Here is a 22,745-nt window from a genome sequence, read left to right on the forward strand (position 1 = left end):
GAGCGAGGTGCCACCCTCTTTGAATCCCATCACGCTGGTGCTTCTCTTCAAACGTAATCTCTAAAAAAAAAAAAAAAAAATGTCTAGGCAAGCCATCGTCCAAGAATTGCATAAACCTGCACGCCGCAACTACGAACGTTTGGCGGTGGTAACCAAGGGCATCGATGACCTCTGGGAAAGCAACCTTGTGGAAATGAGTAGCGGCAATCTAAAACATGTACATAAATTGAACAAGGGCAACAAGTACCTCCTCACCGTCATAGACACATTTTCGAAATTCGCGTGGGCTCTACCTTTGAAGGCGAAAACAGGAACATGCGTCACGGAAGCATTCAAATTAATTTTTCGCGAAAGCGGCGGCAGACAACCTCGGTTTCTGCACACGGACAAGGGGAAGGAATTTTACAATGCCGTATTCCAAAAGTTTATTCGGAAACACGATGTTCAACATTACTCGACCTTCAGTGACGTCAAGGCCAGCATCGTGGAAAGATTTAATCGCACTCTGAAATCGCGCAGGTGGTCACGCTTTACGCTTCAGGGAAGCTACAAGTGGGTCACCATTCTTCCGGAACTTGTTAACGACTATAATCACACGGTGCACAGAACGATAGGCATGAAGCCAGCTGACGTTACCAAGTCCGAGGAGCAACGTTTAATTTCTAGCGTTTACTGTCCAAAGTACACACCCACGACAAAAAAACCTAAATACAAAATTGGAGACCAGGTGAGGATCAGTAAATTGAAGCGAACGTTCGACAGGGGTTTCACACGAAACTGGAGCACGGAACTTTTTGCCGTGGTTCGAGTTTTACCCGGGAACCGTCTACGTATATAATAAAGGACAGTGGCGGTGAAATTTTATTGGGGCGCTTCTACGAGGAGGAACTCTCTGAAACTAAATACCCCGACACGTACCTTATCGAAAAAGTTTTGCGTAAGAGAGGTGACAAACTTTTGGTCAAATGGCTGGGACTTCCGGGAACGAGTTGGATCGATTCAAACGAAGTGATTCTATGAGTACGTGGAATGTTGTGAAACGTTTACCTGATTCGGAAAGTCAAACGAAGAAAAGGAACGGCGAATTGCTCCCCGATAGCATACGATGTCTGATCGTAGGACCTTCGGGGTGCGGAAAGACGACACTGCTCATTGGTAATTTTATCCTCGCACCCAATTGGTTAGACTGGGAAAACAGACACCTCTACGTATTTTCGAAAAGTCTCGAACAAGCGAGTTACCAGCAACTTATGAAAATGTACGAGGGACTGGGCATTGCAACTTTCGCATCTGAAATCATTCCACTGGACGATTGTCTCGAGAATTCCGTTGTGGTGTTCGACGACATGATCTTGGAAAATCAAAACGAGATTCGTAGTTTTTTCACTCGAGGTCGTCACAAAGGATTAGATTGTTTCTACCTGGCACAAACTTTTTCCAAGGTTCCGAAACAACTGCTACGCGATAATGCTAATTTCATATGTTTGTTTCGACAAGACCACACCAATTTAAAACACGCACACGATGATTACGTAGGGGCTGACATAAATTACAATCTGTTTTCTAAATTCTGCAACCACTGTTGGAACAGTGACGATTTCGGATTCGTGACCATTGACATGACTCGAAAAGCAAACCATGGAAAGTATAGGAATAAAATAAACGTTTATCTAGACGTCTCAAAGGCTAACAAGAGGACAATTTCAGATTTGCAACAAGAAGAAAAAAATCCAAAAAAAATCAAAAATCGAGAATCTAAAAAATAAAATTTGAAAAAACGTTCTTCTTTTTCAAACGTCTGACAAGCATATATAAATAACCATTACAACAAAAAGTGAGTGTTAGAAAAGTGGATAGTCTCAAGCGGGTGACGGCAAGAAAACTACGAGAACCGAACGTATAGGCTGAGAATTCGGCGTTTCAGAAACGTTTCAACGTATATAGAAAAATGTCAAAACGTCAATTTCAAGAAGAGGACAATCTCAAGTTGCGGGAATATCTAGTGAAGCGCTTCAAAGGTTTGAAATCCGAGAATCGCGGATCCTACGAAGAGAAGAAACGTCAGGATCAACCTGTGATCGACGCCATCAGCGGTCTAGGTAAAGAAATTAAAAGTGTCACGGAACAAAATAAAAATTTGATCAACGAACTCGTTCCACTCGCAGCTAAAAGTTACGCTGTACCCACGCCCATTTCGAGCATTCCTTCGACGCCGTTCGAACTGAAGGACGTACCGGCACGACGTCGAGCCATAGGTAGCACGTCGTCGTCTTCGGATAAGGTCGAGTTGGGACCTTTGGCACGAGACTACCTGATCACGGGGAATTTCGACAAGGATGAAGTGTTCGGATTGTATCCGAGCATGGAAACCAACGAAGGCGGTGTGGTTTGGAAGATTGGGAAATCGAAAGTCACCTTCGAAGGCAACGACATTAAAGTTAATTTAGGCGATAAGAATAGTTGGACCAGGTATCCGGGTACGGTGGGACTGTGGGAACTCGTTGCCAAAAAGCAGCCGAAGGATTACACCGTCGAAGATTACCAGAGTTACAGGGAAATTCTGATCATGACGGATGCCATGTACCAGAACAACGATGCCTCGCAGAATAGGGTGAAATCGAGCAGCGGTGAGAAGTACAGGAATCTCATCATGTGACATGATCAGCACGAAACTTTCCAACTTCATCGTGAACGACGACAAGGGCATAAGTTACCTCATCAAAATTATCAACACGCTGCCTCCGAGATTCTGGAACGTGGCCGAAGGAAAGGGGCTCGTGAACGACATCATCAACAAGTTACCTTTCGAGATGCATTTACCTGGCTACCAGTACTGCGGACCGGGTACCAAACTCGAGAAAAGATTGGAGAGAGGAGACAAGGGAGTGAATCCGTTGGACGCGGCATGCAAAGATCACGACATCGCTTACAACAACACTCGCACCGATCTGGATGCACGTCACGAAGCAGACAAGAAATTGGAGCATGCCGCTTTCGAAAGATTCGTCAGCAGAGACGCATCGCTGGGTGAACGGGTCGCCGCATTGGGTACGACCATCGCCATGAACACGAAACAAAAATTTGGGTGGGGTATATAAATAACATACAGTAAAAAAATAAATAATAACAACATGTCTCGTATAACTGATTTGCCGCCCGAGCTACTATGTAAAATATTCAAACACGCAGTAAACGGAGATTGTGAGGATGTAGGGAAACTTGTAATCATAGCAAATACAACGCCGGAATTTCATATCCCTTGTGAAATGGTTGTCAAGGACCATCTTCGGGAGATAAGCGGCCTGAGGTGCGGTGATCTCGACACTCTTCTTTCAGCCGCAGGGGAAAAATTAAACGATAGGATGGACGAACTTCACGAGGAGAGGCAGGGTAGAAGACGATACACGGATGATTGGTGCAAGTCTAAACAGAAGACGGAAGATATTATAACGCACATCATCGCGTTGTCGGAAGCACGGACTTTCTTCCTCCGTGAAAAAAATTAATAATAATATACATGTCAAAAAAAATGTACAAGTCAAAAAAAAACTTGATATATAAATAACACACATCGTGAAAAAAAAATATCTTCGGTATATATAAATAACACACATTGTGAAAAAAATATTTCTATAACACCCTGAAATTTCTCCTTCGATATGACTGAAAAAATGAGTGATCTCCAAGCATTAAAACAAATGCTGAATTTGTCAGTCGAATATGTAAAAATTCAGGAATTGGAAGTCGACAAACCTTACACGATAACTTCCGGTTCAATTGTTTCTACCCAGTATGGTCCCAAGGTGCGTCTGTTGCTCAACGGACAATACAGTCTATTTTTACCAGATCGATACGTTAACATGTTATCCGACGAGAAGCTATCTATTTTAATCGAGAACAAAACTCGAATCGTGTACAAGGGGACAAAGGAACTTCTTGGTAAGAAAACAAAGCACGTAATAGAATTTGTGTAACGGGGCTGCGCGGAGTATATAAAATAACATCCCTTGAAAAAAATTACACGAAACAAAAAAAAATCTCGGAACATATATTTATATATAAATAACATACCTTGAAAAAAAAATACACGAGAGGGAAACAAAAAAATCTCAGAACATTTATATATATAAATAACATACCGTGAAAAAATAACATATAGAGCATCAAAATGAAGACCAAGGGTGTCGTGTACCAGATACCATATTCGAATCTTAAAAATCTAGGTGCCCTCGATGGGTTACTCACCAAGAAACAACGCGAGAAGAAACGTTCTTGCTTGACCAAAGGACACGGAATAAAATTACTTCTCAGCACACCTCAATTGAGACGCTTGCAGCGTTCGCGGAAACAGCAAAAGATCGGAGGTTTCATATTCAGCATCCCGGCCATCCTGGCAGCATTGGGGGCCGTTGGAAGTTTGGCCGGCGGAAGTGCCGCCATCGCGAAAACCGTCATCGACTCGAAGAAGAACAAGGCGGAATTGAAAGTACAGAAACGTCACAACCTGGCCATGGAGAAGAAAGGGGGCAAGGGCGTGATGATAAAGTTTAAAAAAAAGAAACAGCACTCACCAACCGAGACATTGAATCTCTGATCAAACCGTTACGAATCAAACACTTCAGAGGAGTTTTCATGTCCGACTCGTTACCTCCAACCGTTAAAAGAAGAGAATGCGGAGTAGTCAACTTGGACAGTCAAGAAAATCCAGGCACGCATTGGATATGTTACCACAAAAATGACAATGCAATCGTTTTCGATTCTTTCGGAGGTGTTCCACCTACAAATTTAGTTCATTATCTGAAAACGAACAATCCTATATACTACAACGACGAACGCATTCAAAATTTCGGAGACGTGAACTGCGGTCATCTCTGTCTCTCCGTGCTCGCGTTTCTCTCTCAAATAAATAAGCCGCCGCAGGTGGAAGATTTCCAGAAAGCATTGTGGAACCTGAAACAGCATCACGATGGGCGTGTTCCATCTCACGAGCGAATCTTCGATCTTGAAACTCACGCTGCACGACGACATCGTCTATCCTAAATCCGTAGCTCTGCGTGCATTCTACAGCATGTACCTCATACCTAACGTCACGCAGCACAACAACAAAATTAGCGTCGGAAGCGAACATATCGTCGTCACGCCAGGTCAATACAATCTTTCCACTTTGCAAGCTCAATTACCCAAAGGCACGTACCTTTCTCAAAATTCGGTCACGCACAGAGTCGAAATCGTGTCGGCGACGGAGACCGTGGACCTGGGCACCATGGGAGAACTTTTAGGTTTCGAGAACAACACAAAACTCGAAGCTGGCATCAAGCACACGGCAGCAAACATTCCTAAATTCTTGGCCATCGAAACTCTGAACGTTCACTGCAACGTAGCGGAAGGCATGATCACGAAATCTTCGGACGGATTGTTGGGAAGTCACAAGCAGACGGGAATCATACCCACGTTCAAACCCAGTTCCGAATTCATGGAACCAATTCTACACACCCTCTTCGCCGATCTATTTTCCAGTATGTCGCAACCGCATAGATAACATAGAGTTGGTGGTGACGAACGAGAAAGGCGAGGTGGTGGATTTCGCAGGTGCCACGACGACGGCAGTCGTGGAGATCAACGTATAATAAATAACACACATAGTGAAAATGGAGCAGATCGAAAGTTACGAATTGCAATCTTTCCCTCCCAACCGTCGCACATTCGCCAATTTGAACGAAGCGAACCGGGAGATCGAATACGACGTGGACGTAGGCGACGGGTTCGTTCATCCTCACAGAGCGGACCTCTACCTTCAATTCGACGTGGTGAAGAAAGAAAGCGGAGACGCGTTTCCGCCCAATGCCAATTTGAAACTCGTGGACAACTTCGTGCCTCACCTGTTCTCGCAGGTGGAGGTGAGGAAACACGGTACCGTCATCGACAGAATAGATTATCCAGGCATCACTTCGACGGCAGTGGGAACGTTGAAATTATCCAAAACGGACGCAGCATACTATCAGGCGGGGGGGTTCGAAGCGGGAACCAAAATATCGACGAGAAGTCACACGGTGCTCTTTCCCATGCGTCTGCTTCCGGGATTCTTCTCGGACTACAAGGAGATCATGTGGAAGGGAGGACTGAGGATCACGTTTCGAAGAGCGGCCAACGACAACGACGCACTGATGCGGTACGCTACTTTGGGTCCGGACGGCACCACGCCACTGCCCAACACTTTACCCGAAGCAGCCAAGTGCGTCATCCGGAGCATGGAGTTGAGAATGCCGGTGGTGGAATACGAAACGAACAACGCCCTCAAGTACAAAGCGGAGGTCTTGAAAAGTCCACAGGTGCCCATTCACTTTCACGGTTACCAGTGCGTGCCGAAGATAGCGTCGGGAAGTCACATGGAATTCGACGTGACGACGCAATTCAACAACATACAGTTCGACATGCCAGATTTCGTCGTTGTGCTCTTTCAGACCGGACGCGATAAGAATCAGGAAAAATATTCCAGCAAATTCGACGACTGCAAGATCAAGAACGTTTATCTCAAGAATGGTAGGAACGAAGTGTTCCCGCGCGAGAATTACAACCTCGACATGACCAAAGACGATTACCTCAAACTTTACGAAGCTTACACGGCTTACAAGCGCGTGACCGAGGGAAACGTCGACGTGTACTACACGCCCAGCGAGTTCAAAACCCACAGGCCGATGTTCGTCATCAACACCACGAAGCGGAAGCAGGTCGTGGTCAACGATCGCACCAACATCAAGATCGTCTGCGAGTTCCACGACGCGCTGCCTGCCGATACTCTATGCAGCGTCATCCTGGTCGCAGAGAAGTCCTTCGCGTACGACGTGAAGAACGAGAGGGTGACGGAACAGTTTTAAAATTCATAAAAAAATTGCCACATACTAAAAAAAAAAAATCAACATCCAACACATTTTAGGTTATATAAAATTTGTGAAAACCTTAAAATACTGAAATATTAAAACAGAGTCCCTTGTAGGTTAGTTCGGTGCGTAAATAAAAAAAAATGATAGGTTAAGTTATATCACGTAGGATCGTAAAAAAATTAAAAAATCGTAAGAAAAAAAAGATAGGTTAAGTTATATCACGTAAGATCGTGATATACCTACCAAGTATGAGTGGGGAAAAAAGTGGTGCAGTGAAAATTTGTACTAAAACATCGCTGAACGCTAAAACATCGACAAAAAATTGTCAAAATATGTCAAAAACTGATTTTCAATTGATAAAAAAAAGGGATACCTACAAAGTATGGCGTTGAACCGGCCAATTTACACTACTATTTTCTTTAGGTTTCAATACTTTATTTTAAACTTTGTCCGTCTTATGCTTAGAGCGGCTAATCTGGACTAGATGCACTCTTTAAAATGAATTTTGAACCACGGTGCAAAGTACCTTATCGAGGACCGAATGCAGGACTCCTTAATTACGAGTCAACAGAGTTAAAATAAACCATTTCAGGTTTCCTTTTTTTAAAAACAACAATTATAATTATTATGATATTATAATAATATTATAATATTATTATTATAATAATTATTAGTAAATTGCACATTGGCCCTCACGTTAGGGTAGGTCTGAAATGCAAGTTTTGCGAGCAAGCAAATGCAATGTGTAGCAGGGACGTAACGAGACTCGTGGGGTTTCCGGGGCAGACTAATTGTGCACCCCCCCCCCCCCGCCCCAGTCACAACTCATAGTGGCTGGACCTACGAATACAAAATACGCATAATTTTAAAACATCTCTTCATTGTGATTAAAGTTGTGTTTGTTTCTTATAAATGCTAGAGACGACTACAAAATAACAAAATTGATACTGTGAAATGCATTATTTCACCAAGAAATTAAGATTAACGATTAATTACAATGCTTAAATTGTAGATTAAATTATTCTAATTTATGGAAAGACATTGATTACTTTCTTTTAAGTACTTTTTTTTTAAAAAGTTTAAGAACTTTATTCCTTTGGCTGCCATTTTCAGTTGAAATAAACACCAGACCACTAAGACGTTCCTGAACCATTTATAGAACTGCGTAAATAGGTTTTTGTAATTTTAAATTTCAAGAACGGTCTCGCTGCCTTTGCTACTGTGAGAGGAACAGTAAGTCACCGGCAATAACATGGAACACCTAGATGCTGAGATACTGGCTTCCCTGTAATGCGTTATGCGTTATGTGTTGACTAACTAACTCTACGGCGATACCAAACTTCCCATTAAAAAGTTCTTATTGAAGGCGCGGAAGAATTGAGCAACACACATAACGCATTCCAGGGAAGCCAGTATCTCAGCATCTAGGTGTTCCATTTTTATTGCCCGTGACTGTACATGAAACAAGCTGTGAACACAACACGATAACTGGATGTGAATAAACTATATTCCATATACAAGGAGATGAGCCATCCCTTTCACGTCGTGTCTTTTATCTTGTGTTTCACAGAACGTCTAATATTTGTGGCAGAAATGAAGGTTTGGAAATGTTTTCGCATTTCTCAGGTTCTTTGCGAAGCTCAGTGTCTGTAAGTATTGACAAAATGAAGGTTGCATAACTTTCCGTGTGCCTGCAACAGCTTTCGGGCATTTAAAACGATTGTCCCGCTGTGTCACAATGTTCACATGAAGGCACTTAAGAAGCAAGCATACAAACGTTATGTTGTTCAGTGTCGGCTGTTGTCCAGTTCGAATGCTTTTTAGTTATTGATTTGATTTATTTTACTTTCGCTCTTCTGTGGCCGCGGTGGCTCAGTCGGTAACGCGTCTGACTACCATGCTCAAGGTCCCGGGTTCGATTCCCGGCCGGTTCAAATCCGGGAACTTTTCTAACGGTGGAAGCGGCCCCGGCGCCCACCCAGCGTCGAATAACATGGGTACCTGGGGGAAACCCTGGGGGGTAAAGGCGGTCAGGGGCGTGATGCTGATCACATCACCCCCACTCACGACCGGATCAAGAAAGTGTGGGGCGTTACCCCCACACCCCCTATACGCCTTCATGGCGTGGTGCTATGCACAGGGGAACACTTTACCTTTTCTTCTGCCACTTATGGCTGATTGCGAAGATGGGATGAGTGATGAAATGATGAAAGTGATGAATGAACACTCACAAACATCAATGGCCAGGCAAGATTCGAATTCGAGACCCATGGTGTCGTAGTTCGATGTGCTAAACACTTTGCCAAGATGGCCAGCTCCTCAAGAAGAAGAATGCAAATCAACTGACTCGTAATTTGTTGTTAATTACGTTTCAAAGATATATGTGATAGCAGCGACGTGTGTGTATTTCTATGATTGAATGAAACATTGTGTAGCTTTAAACCTCAATAGCAATGAAAAGATTCTCTCAGATTGAAAACCAGGTGAGTTATGGAAATGATTCTAAGCTTTCGAGATCTAACGTCACTCTCATCTTCAGGTTAAAAGTAGACTCTTGTACCCTGAAGATGAGATTTATGAGATGAGATGTATGTTTCTTTATTGACACTATGTGCAATATACTTTATTCCAACTGTGTAAATTATTTATCAATATGTGAAAGAATAAAAGAAAAAGTTTTTCGGTGGAAATAGGCACGATCGTCTATGCGTGCTGTGCTAGCCACAGAGGTTTGCAAAAGGGTGTTCGAACCCGAGACCTTCTGTTTTCTTCGTATGTTCACTTTACTCCTCACACCTGATCGTACAGTTTTCTATGGCAGTGGGAGAAATTATGATCCGACGTACAATAATGGCAATCGCTTCCAGCCCTCGATCCCTTTGTTTACAAACCAATATGGTTCCTATTTACAGTACGATTTATTGTTTATGTAGAAAAGTGCAACTTTAGGTTGGAATTGATTTTCCCCTCAGGTGGGCGAGCTTACAATTGATTACACGTAAATTTCTTCCACGCATCTGCATCTCCGCTCCTCCCCAGTGGACTCCCAGCTTTCGCAAGCAGAGAATTTCGTTCTGCTCTGCTCTCCGGTGGGTGTCCAGTGGGTGTCCATCCTAAATTTACGTAAATCATTTGGATTCGACCTTTGTAGTTGATTGGCCAACTAACTCAATACGAAGCCATGGGTCCCAGGTTTAAGCCCTGACCAGGCATTTACATTTACTTAACACTCTCTCAGTACTAATTACATAGGTTCAACATTCATCCCCATTGTTTGGGTTAAACCAGTCGTAGTTAAAACAACGTAAACCAACTAAAATATGAAATTTCAATAATCATGATTGTGCCTTTGAAATTAAAAGTGTACCTTTCGTACAGATGAGTTAACATTTCATGTAATGAAATGAATGGGCATGAATATTCTTTGTGAATGTCCCATCATCAATTTCGTATCATCAATCGTCCTTATCTTTGCGATAACCCGAAAGTGTCAGAAAAGCGAAGTAATATAAACCAAATCAATCATTACTATTACTATTATTACTATTACTATTATTACTCGATTCGCTCGCACCACATGCAATACATCTGAACCATTTTTACGTGAACAATATTACTTTCTACAATGCAATGTTAAATTATTTCTTCACGCTCAAATTAGGAGGCTGCTTATATTTAAGCGTCAGGTTGAGGGGGAAGACAGCTGATCACATTTAACTTTTATGTTAATTGATAATTAACTTCTAATTTTAGGCATTTTAGGGAGCAGTGTTTCTTTTGATGCAAATGTAGGAGCAAGAAAGGAGCAAAACTTTCTTTCAGCACATTTTGGTTTTTATTTAAAGTTTTTGCACAGGAAATTACATAAATATTCTAAGCTAATGAGAAGTCATCTTCACTACCAATGTCAATGAACATTTTATATAAAAGAAAATTGCAATAATAATGTAACACGGCCACTATTGCCGCTCAACTGAAAGAATTGGCAGACGGCAAATCGGGTAGGAGGCCTTGTGCTGTGGGTGACCGTCTGTTCATTGTATCCTGAAAATGTTTATGGCCTGATCTGTTTCCAAGGGTCTGTGCAAGAGCATGGTTGAGACCCAGCTCCAAACCGTGAAAACTTCCTTTCATGTTGTCCGAAGAGACCACTAATTGCCTTATGCTCCGCCTTCTATAAAGAAAATTTGGTCAGAGCCATCTCTGGGCAAACGGCTGAACTCGTTGGACTTGCAGAATGCTATTTTAGCATAATATTTTATGGACATTTGCCAGTTCTCAAAATGCATGTCAATGTTTGGAATGAAATATTGTAACAATAGGATACTCAATTTGAATAAAATCAAATCAGATTTATTCAGAAAGAATGCAAGAAAGGTTAGAGAAGCTCAATTTTTACATTTACTTAGAATAAATCTCTACGCGTCTTTCCAAATATTGAGATATTCGAAAGCGAGTAACTATTAAAGTATAGTAGTGATCAAAAAGTTTAAACATTCAGTGTTAAGGTTCATCCTTTCTAATTAATTTACAACAAAGTTGAATTAAATGCATGACATGGTTCTCTAGAAATATTGTACTGAAGGAACCTCTGTTTTCTGTTCCCCTCGCTGTCCATGATAGAGAGTCTTAAATAAGGCTTGCAAGAAAAGGCAACAAGACGAAATAAATTATAAATTACTTTTATTAGAACTTGACAATACCCTTTTACATAAATTATATTGACCTTCCAAAGCCTTTTTTAAAAAATCGTTCGATACTTCAAATAAAGAATAAATATATTAAAATAAGAATAATATTTACTTACTACTGGAGATGCAAGTGACAAGTAAAATCGATATGGAGATAGAGTATGGCATCAGTACTTAACTATACAAGAAATAACGATGTGGCATAGCTTGCGTTAGATTGGAAAAATGCCATTGACACATAACTTGTAATGTTGCACTTTACGTAGAAATAACTGGTATTCTAGTTCCCGTTAGAGCCAAACAAAGGCAACTCGTATATTAACATCTTGACAGGAGTAATACATAGAGAGTGATAAAATATGTCTCCCCCATCCGCGAAATTTATCGAAAGTTGAAATAAAAAATGGGCACTCCGTGCTCAGAGCGTATTTTAAAATTGTTTATTTAAGTAATTTGTTTATAATGGTGAAAAACAGCATACGTGTATAATACAGAAGTTTAATATATAAACAAAAAAATATGCGTGCAAAATTATGTATGAAGAAAATTACAATAAGATTATTACGATAGGTCACACTAAAAGTTTTTAGACACGCGCAAGTAAAACACTGGAGACCAAAAGTATGAATGCTATAATTTTTCAAAGTATTCTCCATGACAGTTGATACACTTGTTCATCCGCTCAAACCAAGTGTGAAAGCACTGGGACCACACATCTGCAGGCACCTCTTGAATGCACTGAACGAAGGCGCTGACTGCCTCCTCTGGAGTAGGAAATGAAGAACCTCGTAATGTATCCTTCATTTTAGGGAACAGGAAAAAATCACAAGGGGCGAGGTCGGGACTGTAAGGAGGATGAGTCATTTCTTCGATGTTGGAGGCTTTGAAGAATTCAATTGTTCGTACTGCTGTATGGATGCGCGCATTGTCTTGATGCACAATAATGCGAATTCGTGGGCGTTTTTCACGAACTTTCCGTACGATCTCCGGTAAACAAACCGTAGTGTACCATTCAGCATTAACGGTCCGACGTCCCTGTAGCAGCACTGTTGCAATATGGCCCGTCCGACTGAAGAAAGTGGCAACCATTTGTTTGCCAACACTTCGTCCCTTCCTGACTTTTGTTGGTGGGTCTTCATCCGGGAAGATCCACTGCGTCGACTGTCGTTTGCTCTCGGGTTCATAACAGTACACCCAAGTTTCGTCACCTGTTACGATGTCATACACTGCATTTGATTGTCCTTGGTTAAATTTGTCCAGCATTTTCATGCACCATGAGACCCGTGCCTGCTTTTGCTCCTGAGTAAGATGGTGTGGGATGCATCTGGCACAGAGCTTCCTGACACCAAGGCGGCCATGCAGGATCATTTGAACCTGACTCATACCAATACCCAGTGGTGCACTAATAACTGCATATGTCACCCGGTTATCCTCCTCTATCATGCGACGCACTCTGTCGACGTTTTCTTGAGAAGTTGCTGTCACAGGACGACCATCACGTAATTCATCACTGAGTTTCTAACGTCCACGTCGAAATTCTAAAAAACAATTAAACACAGTCGCACGGCATGGGGCTTCCTCCTGAAATGCATTTCGGAGCCTTTCATAACATTGCTGCTGCGTTAAACCTGCTCGAAAATCGTAAAAAATCATTGCTCTGAAGTGCTCCCGTGTTAAATCCATTTTACTGTACACACACGACAATAATTGACTAATTTCTGGCACACAACAATTAAAAACTATAAATTCGGCAGCATTATCACACTTCACAGACTACTAACTTCAACATATCCTAGAGACAATGTATTGCTGCAATCAGTGTTGCCGCATCTAAAAACTTTTAGTGTCACCCACGTACATTCAAAAATATACCTGGCCAGAAACCTACCGTGGCTTGTTGGTAAAGAAGAGATGAAGAGCAACAGAATGATCACTTGTTGAAAAATGGTTGAATGGCATCACATTAAGCACAATAACAAATTATTTATTTCACATGTTAGATTTGAGATTGATTGATTTAATTGTTGTTTAAAGTCCACTTTATGCACAGGTGTACAGGGTGGTCCATATTGATGAGACACTTTTTATTTTGTATTTTCACACAGTAGGAATATTCTAACATTTTTCAAATGCATTGTATTTGGAAGCCTGAACTTGGGAGTTTACATTAATTCAATTGTAATTTTATTGTTGTAACAAATTATGGTGCTGTGGACTCCGGTTGAAATTGCTTCTGATGTGGAAGCGTTCCTCACTAGTGGAAGCTTCATCATTGCGATTCAGAAAACATTTCAAGAAACGTGAAGCACCATCGCGGAAAACAATCCTGCGTCCTGTGAAAACATCAGTGAGACAGCTAATGCCGACAAGAAACCTTCACATGAGCGTCCTCGAACCTCTCGTAGTGCAAAGATCATACAACTCCTGGGGAATACAGCTGAGCAAAGTCCCAATCGTAACAGTCACTGCTGAGCGCCACAACTACATGTTAATCACGTTTTTTGTTCCCTGAATGAGTCGGCTCGGTCTTACACAAATGCGGATGCAACAAGACGGTGCCACTAGTCATACAGGATTAGTGCCCTTACAGAGCATTTCTATGGTCGCTTCATTTTCAGATTCGGTGACATCAATTGGCAATCCAGATCATTAGATGATAAAATGTACACGATAAGACCCCAATCAATTGGTAAACTCAAGGGAAACATCCGGAGGGAGACAGAGGCTTTCCGGCCGATTTGCTGCACCACAGTGTAGACAGTGTGACTTATAATGCCTAAGAATATTTTCCTCAGGGCGGTGGCCATGTACGGTATGTTATATTCAAACGATGAGCGGTGCTGGCTGTAAACTACGATATCTTGGTTATGTATTACACATAGTACTTAATAAATGGGCTTATTCAATTACTACAAATGTGCATATGAAATGTGTCCCATCAATATGGGCCACCTTGTATTACGAATGTAGTATCGCATGATAAAATATATGCTTTTGCATATTCTGCACTCTTCTCAAGAGGAGGTTCTGGATCCGCATATGGGTGTGTATGTGGTGTTGATTTGTAGGTATACGGAGTTCAAAGTTCGGGACCTCCCCGATGGCGTAGTCGCTTTGTAATCAACGAGTTCTAGGTTCGATACCCCGTTGAGGCACATATACTTCGGATCTCACTTTAAACTTTAGCTGCACTTCCGATTAGTCTTTATGTTCATTAAGTGTACTTGAAGCCAAACTTCAAACAAACAAGTTCAGCCTATGTTGAATATGATTGGATTGTGATAGTACATTTAAATATAACTTTTGTGAGCATTATATTAGATTTAATCTAATGTTCATCTGGTTGCATGTATGAGTGAAAAAGTAGAGAAAAAAGAGTAGAGAAAAAAGAGGAGAGAAAATAGAGAGGGGGAGGACATAGAATGGTAGAGAAAAGCGAGAAAGAAAGCGAGAGAGAGAAAAAAGGAGATACATTTTTTAAAAAAAATTGAATTTGAATTTAAAATGTTGGGTGCATCAGCACTTAGGCTATTTTGCACCCGTCACGTTATACGGGTTCCAGCCCCTTACTTGAACTGAAATAACATAACCGTAATGCCGTATAACTAAAATCTTAAAACATTTTAACTTCTGTGAAAAACTGAGGCTGTAAAGGACACTCAGCACACATGAGATCAAAACACAGGACAGCACACACACAGCCCTACAGAATTATAGGGGAGAGTGGGGCAAGTGAGACCTCTTAAGTTAAGAGAGGTAATAGTGTGCACATTATTTATTTGAGACGAAACAAACATTTACCAGGCTACACGTAGAACAGTTATTAACATTTTTATCTAGTTCAAATACAAAAATTAATAATAAATTTCTCTGTTAAAAAATTGAAATAAATGAAGTCTGCATGCGGACGCACTTGCCCCACTGGGTGGGGCAAATGAGACCAGCCAGATACAGAAATTGAACAATAAAACTTGGCAAATAACTTTCATCAGACAAACGTTCTAAATCACTTAAATCATGTGTCCAGATTAATGGAATGTGCTGGGGAGGAATGAGTGGGCATTCTCCAGAACCAAAAATTTAGCACGCATACTGCTCAATACAAATGGAGGATTGTTGTTAAAATTAAACTAACCGTAGTAACGCAACGAAAAATAACCTACCAGTGAATCAATCAACTTGGAACAAGTGCGACTGTCTAAGATTCTAGGTGGACGCTCTTACCCCACCCCACATGTTTTATTTACTTGACGCCTGTATGTGAGTCTAATAATGCTGCATTCACCAGATGCCAGTATGAGGTTCATAAATAGATATATTATGCAATAAATATAATACAAGTGTTAAAATGTATTGAAAAAAATGAATGTATACTTCTGTAACACCGAAAATAAATATATACCTAAAAAATTGTCCATTTTCAAGTGAGCGTACAACTTCTGCGCACACAACCTCTCCATGACACCAACTACCTTCTCGCGGAGTCATTATCTATGATGGTCTACAATTTATCTAGGGTGGATGCACTTGCCCAACATGTCTCACTTGCGCCACCCTCCCCTACTGGTCATAGGCTCAGACGCCAGAGTCTCGTTAGTCTGCAAAACGCAGTCCAGGGTGTACTACATGGAAATGAGGTTGACGATTGGGTGCACTACGTGGAAGGCCACCCCTTACACCACAAAATAGAAGATACATATATAGGAGAAAGCCGGAGAGAGAGATAGAAAAAGAGGGGCAGAACAGATGGAGAAAGAGTTGAAGGAAGACGAGAGAAACAAATGACAGAAAAGAGAAAAAGGGACAGAAAGAGAAAAGGGAACAGTGGGAGAGAAAAACAGCAAACAGGAATGGAATACGCAGACAAATGTTTCTGTGCTCTAGATGAGTGTATCTGTGGTAAAAGTGTTTGTACCTATCTGTAATTGTGTTTAGAGGGGTGTTTGTGTGTGGTGATGTGTGTCAAGTCATGAGGCAGAAGGAAAAGGAAAGAAGGAATGGGAGGGAGGGAGAGACAAAAAATTGTACAATAAAAATAACACTCAAATCTTTGAGGTGGGAATATTTTGTAAATATATATGTTACAGAATATTTTCTTCCGCTTTCACCAATCGAGTTGTCAATTATAATTAGGCCTTTAGATTTAATTTCCATATATTCTATATCTTGTATTCCTTCAACCAAGCGAGTATTGCTGACACTATACATGTTTTGAAGGGACACAACATTAAGTTGTCACCACTTCCAGTATTATCACATATAATTTGGATTTGGTCTACTGAAAAGAGTCCCCTACAATTATATATGCTAAGGGTTAACAATTTAACTACCTTCATGGTATGTACTTTAGCAGAGTTAGAGACCTTTCTGTGGTTCTTTTTCTGTTTCAAGTTTGGTTAAATGCCCTAAATCTTATTTTTTTTAATTGAAAAAATATCAATCAATCAACAATTTGCAAAGGGGAAATTCTAAATCAAAACGAACGCTGAGGGCCATGATTAGCAGATATCGGTTAAATCGGAAATTATCATGTGAGTAAACACAAAATTAACAAATATTGCTCAAACAAAAATAATTATGGCCGTACTAAAGGTGATTTAGCTGTTGTTCATGGCAAACGAGTGCCATGTTGCCAGATCTAAACGCATTATCAACATAAGTACAGAGTGGCTCAAAGAGTCACTTAACACCCTCGTACAAGGCCACTGCAGCGCGCAACATGGAAATGGTTTCCAGGCCATCTTGATGTCCGCCATCTTGAATTCAACTTCAGAATTTTAAATCGGAAGGGTGTGATGTGATATATCAAATCAGGCTAGAATTTCAAGAGAAATGCAATGGTGAAGGGTTTTTTTATGTATCTTTAACCAGTAAAAAGTTTTGACTGAATTTTTGTACCAATTTGCTCCTTTTCGAGGTGTTATAAAAATGCCTTAAAATTTGTTTAGCACATCGGTAATGCATCGAGATCAAAGTGACGTCTAGGGAGAGAAGTTCGCATGCCATTGCACACGATTTTAATCGGATACATCCATGAAGAGCTGCGCATTGTGAATGGTTGTTATCACAATTACAGTGTGATGCTTCCATTAAATGAAAAGTCCTTCACAGTGACAAAGCTAATGGTTATGTTCATAAGGAAGTTCATAAACAGAATATTCGATGCTTTTTAACTCATAAACCATTTTCGACAGATCAAAGATGAATGGTTAAGTTGGTAATGCTGGTAAGTTAATTGTGTGGCGTGCTGTGTGGAACAAGATTGGTTAGTCACTTTTCCATCAACGGAACCTTAAATGCTTAGGGCTACTTGGATTTGTTAAATAAACCGCCCGCTAGCTACGGCTTCTTTGAAAACGATGATGGCAATTGCCTCTCTGTGCACCCCGCTCCGCCCCCTACAGGTGCCATTGGCCGTCTGGAAGAAAAATTAAAGAAATGCATGAGATCTAATTCCATCTTGAGTATCATTTTGTCCTGCTACTCTTAGATTCTGCTAGCCTTACTTTTTTTTATTTCAATGTTTGCCCCTTGGCCCCCAAAGAATTGATTTTCGATCAAGGTTGGAGGGGCAATGCCCCCCTGTGGTTCCGCGACTGGGTATGTTCCGTCTGCCCCAGATGCTGCGGTGTCAGGACAAAACGCGAAGTGCACGGCAACTGCATCTTTGTTAAAATCCCCTTCTGCTGCACTATCCCCATCAATGAACTGTAACATTTCTTCGCAAAATTTTGGGCTCCTCGACAAAGTCTGAAATGGTACTTTACTAAACATGTTAATTGGAACCCATAGGACGTACAAACAGGTAAACTACCCGTCACGATACAACTCGCGTTAAATAATTTCCCGAGCACGAGCTGATATCTTGAAAGCACCTGAAATTTTTGTTTCAGTGCGATTTTGAGAAAAGAGGAACAACAAGTAGGTGGACAATAGAACCGCGTAACAACAATGACAAAAAACTCACTGAGTTATAGGCAAATATCGAATAACACAAGCAAGGCACTTAAAACAAAAGAAGAAAGAATTCTTAACAACAATACTGATGAAAGAAAAGACAACGGCATCTTATCTTTATAGAGACTGCAGACAGTACAGGAAAATATATGTGGCTTGTATTTCAATGCTTGCCTGTTGTATGCAATAACAGCGGTCTCACTACAATACCTAACATTCGGACACTCAATGTGACTACGATATATGCAGCTGTAAGAGATAATGTTTTCAACCTAGGTTTTGAATAGGGGTGCTGAAGGGGGTGCGGAAGAAACTTAGGGGGTGCGCAAGCTACCCTTTGCGCCCCCTGAACGTTCGTGACCATATATAGGGCAAAATGCACTCTCCCAATTTGTAATGAACACGTCAATACAAGAAAATTATTGCATTCCTCGTGAGATTGATTATTGCATTTTTCCTGTACATAAATTTGTCATCTACTTTGTAAGACGCACATGGAACTAGTCGCAGCTATTTGATATAATTCTTTTTTCGCAAGACGAGAAAGTACACTGATATAAAACGTCCCCTAGTGATAGAAACACCCTGTCCAAATTTTTTGACGGGAGAGAGAGAGAGAGAGGGAAGGATAACAAATTGCATTCTGAAATTCAAAACTCATGGTAATAATGATTATTACAATGAACTTTAATTGCAATAATATTTTGCATTATATAATTACAAAATGCATATGCATCTTACAAGGTAGCTAAATGAAAAAAAATGTGGACGTGAAAAATTCAATAATGAAGTCACGAGGAGTGTACGAGTAATATATATATATACTATATATATATATATATATATAGTATATATATATATATATATATATATATATATATATATATATATATATAGGCATGCTCATTAAAAATTGTGAGAATACCCTGAATGTGGTAGTGTTCGAGAATTGCGTATAGATAGAATGGGCATCATGAATAGTTACCGCGAAGTGGCATTGGGAAAATCAAAAATTGGAAATGAATTAAATATCACTCCTCAAACTATTCTTCGAAAAGTAGTTATTACAACGTAAAGCCTAGTGGACAGGCATCTCAGCTGGCTCTCTAGGGCCTGCGACTCGCCACAGCTGAGTTACCCCAAATCGGACTTTTCAGTTCGGCTAACAGGATAAGAGATGACCAGGCCTTAACTGGTCACTGGTGTCGGATGAATACCTTTTTTTATATGAAACAAAAAGTTTGAGGGACTATTTTGCAGTAAGTTCGTATTTCTTTCTTATCCACACAAACACAATAAAACTTTTGTATTGGCAATCCTGTGGCGAGTTATCATATGCAGATCTCCGTGCAATCTGTAACGGGTAAATCTTCCAGAATCAATTCACGGTATTTTAGTATCGCAGGAACCTTACCAGAAGTTACAGGTTTACGAAGAACAGCCCATTGGCTAATCCCGAAGGTAAGGGTAGTTCTTCCGTGTAGGTAGACCTGTGAGACCAGTCTTACTGCAACCAGAAACGTATGCCGAAAAGCTTACAATTATGACTCGTTTTCTTTAAAGAAATTTGTTGACAATATAACTAGGTAACCTGGTCAATATTTACACGTATCTATGGATTTACATGATTACATCATTAAGTTTTGACTTTTACAAAAAATAATTAAACTTGAAATTGACATGCCATGTCATGATATATTTTTGCAAAGCCGAAATAAATTAGAAATGAGTTAATTTCAGAAAGAGCCGTCTATGGAGAAAAGCACTCGTAAGAGTACAAACAATTCATCGCTACGGGTTGTCTGTGCAAAGAAAAATCCAGTGTCTGACCATCAGTGTCGAACCAGGCTGTGGACCCAATCTGGCATGCTTTTCAATGAACCCTATGGAATTCACCAAATCTGGAACGTCGAGAGCTTCAACTGTCAACAAAAACGGCGTAGAGTATTTTCTACGAATCAAGCCACACAGGTTTCAATTGCTTCGTGGAATGTCGGAACACATAATGCCTTCTTCTCTCCACATACTGCAATGTTGCATTTCACCCTCTTAGCGGCAAAATGTTGAACCGGTGGTGTCCAGAACAATTGATTGATTGATTTGCTGTTTTAAGTCCACTTTATGCATAGTAAGGCTAATCGGGACTGGACCTACAGTTTAAAGTGGAATCCGAACCACTATGTGACTCTGCAGGGTATCGAACTGCAGAACAATTCGAATAAAAACTTGCGGATACCAGGGAAAGATTTAAGTCCATATAATGAGGATATGTCTCGTAAGTTGCCCGCAGTAAAAATCACCAAACCAGGTAGTTCCTTTTGAATAACCATCAATATCAGAGCCAACACGAATATCTATTTTTTGTAGGACGCGAATTACTAGGAGCAGTTTTCTTATCCCGGAATTCAGGACAAACTACCCGTGTCAATGATTCACTCTTAATTTCTCGAACTCAAGGAATTCCTGGTTAGCAGTCACACTCGTCGTCCATTTAATTTTTCAGCTCTTTGAATATTGAAAAGAAACGCGAAATCAGTAAGCTTTTCCACATGAGATGAGAGACAAGAGGTTCTCTTGGGGAATGTCATAATACATTCTTAAGGTTACAAATTCCAATTCCCTGTTATTTAGGCAAATTATATTTCAGAAAGGACGGTAAAATTATGGCAGATGAAAGTCGCACCAGAGGCACAAATTACACCTTTTCCTCCCATTTCACCAAATTACATAAAGTCATGATTATTGCATTCCTGAAAGCGGCGACAGGAGCTGATTAATTCAGAGATCTTATCTCCAGAAAGTGAGAGCAGGCTGCTCTTCTTACGCAATGTTTTCGTGAAGCTTCAATGTCTACCACTCAATCAATATGCTAATTAACAAGGGCACAATAATTTGGGAGCATTTTCCACTAGTGTCTTGTAATCCCCGTTCAGAAAGTAGAGGCAAGACGGTAAGAGCGAAGTACCAATTACGTTCCATGGATTCCGATGGTTTGGTTCTTTACCCAGTGTGAACTTTGCACGCGAACTTGAAATTATTCATAAGCAAGGAAAATGTAAAAGGTGAAGTTCCCCTTGCATATAGCACCTTGCGATGAAGGTAAATTTGGGGGATTTGGTGGAAGGGCCCCACACATTATCTTGTCCATTTTGGAAGCGATGTAATCAGCACCACTCCCCGGCAGCCTTTAACCCCCAGGGTTCCTCCCAGGTACCCATTGATTTGAGGCTGAGTGGGTCCCAGAGCCGCTTTATTCTAAGGTTGCTAGAATTCCGACCTTAGATCACCACGCCACGCAAGCAAGGATTTGCTGAAACTGTTACATCATCGTTCGCTGACCTCCGCGACAGAGTGGTTAGCACATTCGCTACGACTCCAGGGGTCCTGGGTTCGAATTCCGGCCTGGGAAGGGGTGTTCTTTGTGAGTGTCCCTTCATCAACTTCATCACATCATCACTCATCCTCATCTTCGCGATTAGCCAAAAGTGGAAGAAAAGCAAATTAAAATTATCCAAATCAATGGATCGATAGCCTCGATCGCTTGGTAGTGTAAAGAGAAAGTGTATTTATCCATTTATCACCTATAGCACAGCTACAATAATAATAAACATACCAATAAAATAGTGATTTAAAAAACACACCCCACAAAATAGTTCGCAATGGCACAATTTATGGTGTTTTTGCTCTACATTTACACATACATCCGCCTAAATACGAACTTACACTTCCCAGAATGGAAAATTCTATACAAACTCCTGATTAATAACACCACAATATAAATACATAACAATTACAACATTACAACAGAACAGAAAAAGAAGATGGAAAGTCTAGACTGAAAGATGGAAAATAAAACTTAAGTACATAACGTATGAGTAAATTGCATATCAAGTTAACTTATTCCAATTTATTGAAATACTGGCTGCAGTATATATCACCCCATTCAATTATTATACAGTAAAACCTGGTTAATCCGGAGTAATGGGGGATAAGTTGACAGGTTTATCGAAAGTCCGTATTAACTGAAATAACCTAAAAGGACAGTTGAAAGTTCATTAAAACTCCGTTTATAGCAACAAAACACTTTTAATATGGTATATTTAAAGGGCATAGGCCTAAATACACTATACAGTACAGTACAAAGTCTGCGGGAAACTGAATTTCATCAGTGGTTGACTGCCTTTTCTTTTTTGGAATTTCTCTTGTTGACTTCTAC

This window comes from Lepisma saccharinum, chromosome 19 (assembly GCF_977018435.1).
Source record: "Lepisma saccharinum chromosome 19, izLepSacc3.1, whole genome shotgun sequence".
Classification (NCBI taxonomy): domain Eukaryota; kingdom Metazoa; phylum Arthropoda; class Insecta; order Zygentoma; family Lepismatidae; genus Lepisma; species Lepisma saccharinum.